Below are 7,101 nucleotides of genomic sequence, written 5' to 3'. Positions count from 1 at the left end.
CCCGCCCCGCCCCCCGGAGGGAGCGGTTTCGCCGGGAACCTCGCGAGTCCCCGCGGGTCCTAAAGCCGGCCCGGCCCGCGAAGCCGCGCTCCCCTCAGATTCCTCCTTGGTTTCTCTCAGTCCGCTGGAGGCGTCGGGTGAGGGGGCGCTCACGTGTTCGGCGACCTTTCGGACGCGGGCAGCGTGGCTGTGGCGTGGAGAAGCCCTCCACACCGGCAGGCGCGCCGCGCCAGGCCCGGCCGCAAGGGGCCGGCTGAGGGCGCGCGCCGCGGACCCCGCGCCGCCGCCGTACGCCCCGCCCGAGAGCCGCGCGCGCCGTCCGACCGTCGGCCGACCGCAGAGGAGCGGGACCGCGGCTGAGAGCCGTGCTTTTTTCGGAGGACCGCGACTTCCGGGAGCCAGGGAAGGTTCCCTGGTTAAACGGGGGCTCCCTCCTTCCGGGCACAGCACACCCAGAATTGCTCAGGACTGCTGCAGGTCCTCCGATCGGCCAAACGGAGAAAGTAGAGCAGAGACACCCTAAGATAAAGGAACAAGTTGGGAAAGTCCAAAGAAGGTTTAAATTACCTTTTAAAAAAAAAAAAAAAAGAAAACGGGGCCCAAACCTGTAAAATGGGCTAGTGGGGGGCACCTTTCCGCAGGGTTTTCAACCCCCCCCCACGAGAGAAGCATAAATGTTCCCAGTTCCGGAAATAATTCGTCTCATTTCTTTGAATGCCTGCACTCCACTCTTGATACTTTAAAAGTTCTGCTTAACTACTTTATACCTCTCGCTCACCCACCCTGAGAAAATTTTTTTCTGCAAGAGGAGTCAGCGAACCTGTGATCTTACTGTGCAGGTAGGGTGGGTAAGGTTTATTATCTCCACTTCAGAGCCTCAGGCATCCCTCCAGTGTCGTGGTAGCTAGTCCTCTGCCTGAGTTGGGTGAACTTGGCTGCCTTCGGACTTACCCTAGGCTACAGCTCCTGGCTGGTGTCGCAGGTCCTCCTAGGCACAGGGCGGGGAATTTGCTCCAGGGACGGGATCAGTATAGCTTGTGCTGGGGAATAGCGGACTGGGAGAATGCCTGCATGGTCATCTCCAGCAGTTTCTTTTCATTTCTGATGTCTAATTCTGGGCATGGGAGAAATTCTAAGATACAAGGGAAATGAGCTGAGTGACTCAGAAAGATAGGGATGTCACAGCAGTGTAGGTTGCGATCGAGATTCTAGGGGTTATGTTCTCTCAGGCTCCTTCTGTGTGGCCTTAAACCAGCTTCTTGACTTCTCAGAGCCTTGCTTTCCTGCAGTCTAAGGGATATGACAATACCTCACAGAGTGCTTGTAAAGTGGCATAAAATCTCTTGATAGTAATAGTAGTATTGGGGAAGAAAACTAGGAGACCCTTTGGTGTTTCATCTTGGATGATAATTCAGTCTCTGCCTTCCAGAACTTAAAAAATACAAGCATACATTTAAATATGCTTTTAAAGTACTGTTTGTAGAGTGCTACTCTAAGCTAATAAAAATAAGAAGAGAATGTTGATGTGTCTGTCCTACCATATCCAAAAAGTTCATTGCCTTGTCCTGTTCTTCGTGGCTGTCTGTGATTAGAGCAACTATCTCCAGCCTCTTTTTTCTGAAGTGATCTCATTATCTCAACCACGACTGGATTAAATGAGCTGGTACTTCAGACATAAACTCCCAAGCCCTAACCCAGATCCAGCAGTCAGAACCTTGGAGGTAGAATCCATCATCTCGACTTTTAAGGCTATGCTTAGTGGTACAGCTGTACAACATTAAGAACCACAGGTTTAGCATTTTGATTCCTATGCAGGGTTTGGGGGAGAATTAACCTGCCTTCTGCAGCTCTCTATCCATTGTGTACTCCAGGAGGGCCTGCACTTGGACAGTTTGGTTAACTAGCGCTCCGAGAATAGTGCCTGGTACTTCATCAGTGCTCACATATTTGTCAAATGAATCCTTTCACAAAAAGGTACAATCTGGCGTTCCATGTTAGAGAAGACTCTCAGATTCTTTTTATTAATCCCTGGTAAGCTTGACCTTGTATGTTTGCCCCCTTTACTGGCCTTATTCTAGTTACACATGATCACAAGACCTCCCCTACATACCTAGAATAGTCTTCCATCCTTCTGCCTGACTCACCCCCATCAGGAGCAGTCCAAGGGGTGAGCATAACCAGGTGGCTTATGATTCCCCAATATAGGAACATCTTTCTATTCCAGAATTCCAGGAATCTTAGCAATAGCTGAGAGGTAAAAAGGTCTTAGAATTATAACCCTCCCTGGGTTTTATTTTTATTCATCGATTTATTTATTTTGCAATTATGGGAGCCAAGGCTTTGCATGTGCTAAACAGGTACTGTAGCCCTGAGCTACATCCCCAGCCCACACTTTAGGGTTTACATGTGGAAAACCTTAAGAGTAACTGAGGGTGCAGAGGGCAGTATGAAGAAAAGACAAGAGAGACATAGTGTAACCCAGGTAAATGAGAGAAATAATTTGAACCTTCAAAGCAGCCAATACTTCAGTTCTCTCACAGTAAGCATGGAATGTTGCTACTGACCCTTGCTGACTACTCAGTTTCACCCAGTCTCATTTCTGTGTCCCACAGAGGAATCAGCTTCAAGGCAAAAGTCCTATCCTACCCACCTTTGGAATCCTCAGTACTGAAGATCATACGTTGCTTGGAACGTGCACTATGCATGGTTGTTGAACAAATACATGAATGAATGGCAAAAGTGTCACATTAAATGATACATAACAAGACACAGCTCATTTTCTCAAAAGACCACATCACCTCATTTAAAATTTTTATTGAACAAATGTAAAGTTGGACCCTATTGTTCTGTTTTACTTATTTGTGCTCTGAATTTGGCAGTGTATTCTGATGCAAGAAATAAGTTATAAAAAACCTGAGGTTTGCCGTGACAGTCTATGTGTTCTTTTGTGTAATCATTGCAACCACTGAATGAAGTAGGAGTTACCAGGGATGACTTCAGTTTTACCACTGAGCAAAGCTAGGAGCTAGGAGAGTGGAGAAACTCAGCTACTGAAGAGCTTAGAAGTAACAAACCCGTGATATAAACTCACAGGCCCAACACAAAACCCATGCTCAGAACCCTGCCCTATCAGAGTGTAAGAAGTGGGCAACAGCATTTTTTTTTTTTTTGGCTCCTGAATCTGCCACAGAGTGTAACACAGTAATTCAGTCACTTTTCTTCTGTTTTCAGCCTGAAGGAGTACAGTGTTCCTCTCAGGAATGCAATCTCCTGTTCCTCATTGGTGGGCTCTGAAGATACTCAATTACAGGAATGGAAAGGCTTAATTTCTTCTAACATTTCTTCTGTGTTTGGAGGTCTGAGGGCAGCAGTACAAGTAATATGCTAAACATTCTCATACTGTTGTCACATGAGCATTTCAATAAAGACAGCAGACTTGGATGCGAAGTAAGCTGTAACAACCAGCTCTCAATGAATTAAGAGCTTATTTTCATATAGCTAGTTCTAGAAGGAAGAAAACATTGCGATTATGAAATGTGCGTTTCAGTTTCTGCGAAATACATTTCTTCCCCAAATTTTCCAGTCGTAATGAAAGAAAGTTGTAACTGCAGTCTAAAGTGATATTTTGTCTCATTTTCCTGAAAATATGTGAATAAGAAATCATTTGGTCATAAGAAATCATTTGGTCAGCTGTGGAGCAAGTATAAGGACATATAAGTTGGTTATCTTTCAATTCCTGAACAATAACATCAAGGAGCATACAGCAAAGATGTTAGCAGTAATATTTTGTGTACAGTAAGGCAACTGGCTCCATATTAGTGACATTGAGCGCAGACCACTACGGGAGGTTGAAGTCATTGTTTCAGACAGATGGTGTCAGCGTAGGCTATTTTCTTAGTGATCTTCTGGAGGCATTTTTTTTTTTTTATTCACTTGAGAACTTACTCTTTTCCTCATGAGGTAAGCAGATGGGTAATTTTCTCTGACTGTAGTACTCCTTTAGTACTTTCAACTAAACAAATAAAATGTGAACTTTGCCATCTTTGAAGACATCAGATATAAACTGATGTCTATTCTCCAGAGAAAGATCTCTAGGAAGATAGGATGTAAACTAATATTCTGGTTCATAACTATGCAAAAAATGAGTATTCGGGAGTTGGAGATTTGAAGGTAGTTTATAGGTCAGAGAAACCCCCAAGTTTATGGTATTTCTTCTAAAATTTTCCAACTGGTTAAGTATAAAAAAGTTAAGTATCTAATGTTGGCATATGATCATACATAATTCCACTGAGACTATGCCTGATGATATTGCTAATTACCTTGTGGACAAGAGTTTCACATTTTCTTGAGAATAGATTATTGCATCACCCACCAAATCTAAAACTAAATTTGAATGGTAAATGCTTAAATAGTACCAGATTTTATTGTTGAAGGTGTTCATTCTCTCGTGTTTCTTCCTCTTCTTTATTGTATATTTTCACTGTTCTGCACCAAAATAAAACTGAATGAGAGAGGAGGAAAATATATACTCAAAAGCAATCCTAGGTAACAAACGCAAAGCAAAGAGGCATTACAAGACTTAAAGTTATATTACAGTGCTAAAAATAAAAAACAACATGGTACTGGCATAAAAACAACACATAGATAAGTGGAACAGAATAAAGGAAGCAAAAACAACCCCAGGCACATTCAGTATTTGATGTTTGGCAAAGAAGACAAAAACACTGGATGAAAGATGGCTTCTTCAATAAATGGTGATGGGAAAACTGGATAGCCACATACAAAAGATTGAGTTTAGACCAGTATTTCTTACCACATACTAAGCTGAAATCAAAGTGGATCAAAGATCTAACTGCTAAAACAGAGACACTTAAACTGCTGGAAGATAAAACAGGTAAAACTCTTGAAGATACAAGTATACTCAAAGATTTTCTGAACAAAACCCCAGTTGCATAAGAAATAATACTCAGAATCAACAAGTGAGATCATACCAAATTTTGTTTGCAAAGAAAACCAAAAGTGAAAAGTCAGCCTACAGAATGGGAAAAAAAAAGTGCCAGATAGCCCTCTACAAAAGATTAACATCTAGTGCCCAGCGTGGTGGCACATGCCTGTAATCCCAGCAGTCGGGAGGCTGAGACTGAAGGATCGTTGCCAGTTTGAGGCCAGCCTGGGCTACAAAGTGAGCTCAAGGCCAATCTGAACTGCGTAGTGAGACACTCTCTCAAAAAAAGACAGAAAAAAATGAAAAGATTAACATCTAGAATATATAAAGAACTCAAAAAAATTAGACCCACCACCAAATAAAAGAACCCATCAAAAATGGGCAACCAAAATGAGTAATCACTTCTCAGAAGTATAAATGACCCAAAATGACATGAAAAAATGTTCCAAAATCACTGACCATTAGAGAAACACAAATTAAAGCAATGAGATTCCATCTTACTCTGCAGAAAATGGCTCTCATCAAGAAATCAACCAATATCAAATCCTAGTAAGTTTGCGGGGTTGAGGGGCAGGAGACTTCTACATTGTTGGTGGGCATGTAAATTAGTATGCCCACTGTGAAAATCAGCACGGAGGTTCCTCACAAAAACTAATAACAGAAATTCCATTTCACCTAGATATTCCTAAGTATCTTCCCAAAAGAGCTAAAGGCATTATATTACAGTGATATAGGCATATCCATGTTTATAGCAGCACATTTTATAATAGCTAAATCTTGGAAATGCCTGTATACCCGTGAACAGATAAATGGATAAAGAAAATGTGGTCTTTATAAACAATGGAGTACTACCCTGCCATAAAGAATGATAAATGAGGCATTTGTAAGTAAATAGATGCACCTTGAGATCATAATACGAAGTGAAGTAAATCACATTCAAGCTTACATATCACATTTCTCTTATGTGAGAAACCCTAAAAATAAAGAGCAAAAGAAAAGATAATAGGAAGTAGGAAGCTCTTTTTCAAATGGGAGCGGGAACAACTGATGGAAGGAGGGAGAAGCAACTGGAAAAGGATATGGGAAAAAAAGAAAGGAAGAAAAGGAAATAGAGATTTTGCGAATGGGAAGGGGACCAAGAGTTGGAAGGAGCAAAAATAGGAGGGGTAAGGGATGAAAGAATTACGATGTGTATATGTACCAACTCCCCACAATAAACCGTACTGCAGATGGGCTGAAGTTGTGCTAATAAAACTAAATGTAAAAAATTGGCTTTTGATAAAATACTGTCCATGAATATAGATATAGACAGCATTGAAAGCAATGGTGAAATGTGCATCTTTTTAAAAATCTCTAGTACCATCAGAGTTTGGAGGACTAGTAAAAAATTGGTAAGTAAAAAGTAAAAATTTGGTAAATAAAAAGGCAACATTAAGTAAAGCCACTCATAGTTATTACTGCTAATTAACCACTTTTTATTTGGATGAATCCCCTTTTTTTTTTGCCAATGCGCACACGCACACACACACACACACAAGCTCTCAAGTATTCTCTTTCCATTTTTGCATTTGAGAGTTAATTTATGAAATAAAGTAATCTTTTCTATTTTAATTTACACTTACCAATATACCATCAATTTCTCTTTGTAAACAAAGCATGCACTCATCATTTTCAACAGTGAATAATACTCCATTCTTTGATGGAATATTAGAGTATTTAACAAATCCAATATTAGTGGTCATTCAGGATTTTGAGCATAACTAGCAACCTGTATTAGAATATATTTGGTTGCCAGTGACAGAACCCAGTTTAACTAACTTGCACAAAAGAGAAAATATATTACCCAAGGTAACTGACAAGAGTAGAAGTGAAGCCAATTTTCAGCATGACTGGGTAAATAGGTCCATGCCATACCTTCGGCTATCTCTCTCAGCTCTGCTATCCTGCCTGTCATTCTCATCCTTTTTTTTTATTTTAAAGAGGGTAGTACAAAGAGGCTAGGGATTTAGCTCAGCGGCACAGTGCCTGCCTGGCAAGCGCAAGGTCATGAGTTCGATTCCCAGTACCAAAAAAAAAAAAAAAAAAAGAGTAGTACATGAGAAACAAACAAACAAAAAAATAGAACAGTAGCAGCATACCAGTGTCATGAACATAAA

The 7,101-nt window shown here is 41.2% G+C and overlaps 1 long non-coding RNA gene across 1 annotated transcript; it reads left to right on the top strand.

Moving 5' to 3' along the window:
* Positions 1-24: 24 nt before the first annotated feature.
* Positions 25-2,929, top strand: LOC102011899. Its single transcript, XR_264538.1, has 2 exons — positions 25-839; positions 2,613-2,929. It is a non-coding gene; the product is annotated as an uncharacterized LOC102011899 (long non-coding RNA).
* Positions 2,930-7,101: the final 4,172 nt, after the last annotated feature.

This window comes from Chinchilla lanigera, unplaced genomic scaffold (genome assembly GCF_000276665.1).
Source record: "Chinchilla lanigera isolate Chin_1 unplaced genomic scaffold, ChiLan1.0 scaffold00116, whole genome shotgun sequence".
Classification (NCBI taxonomy): domain Eukaryota; kingdom Metazoa; phylum Chordata; class Mammalia; order Rodentia; family Chinchillidae; genus Chinchilla; species Chinchilla lanigera.
Note: the sequence above shows the minus strand (reverse complement) of the source record. Positions and strands in the feature narration are given on the sequence as shown.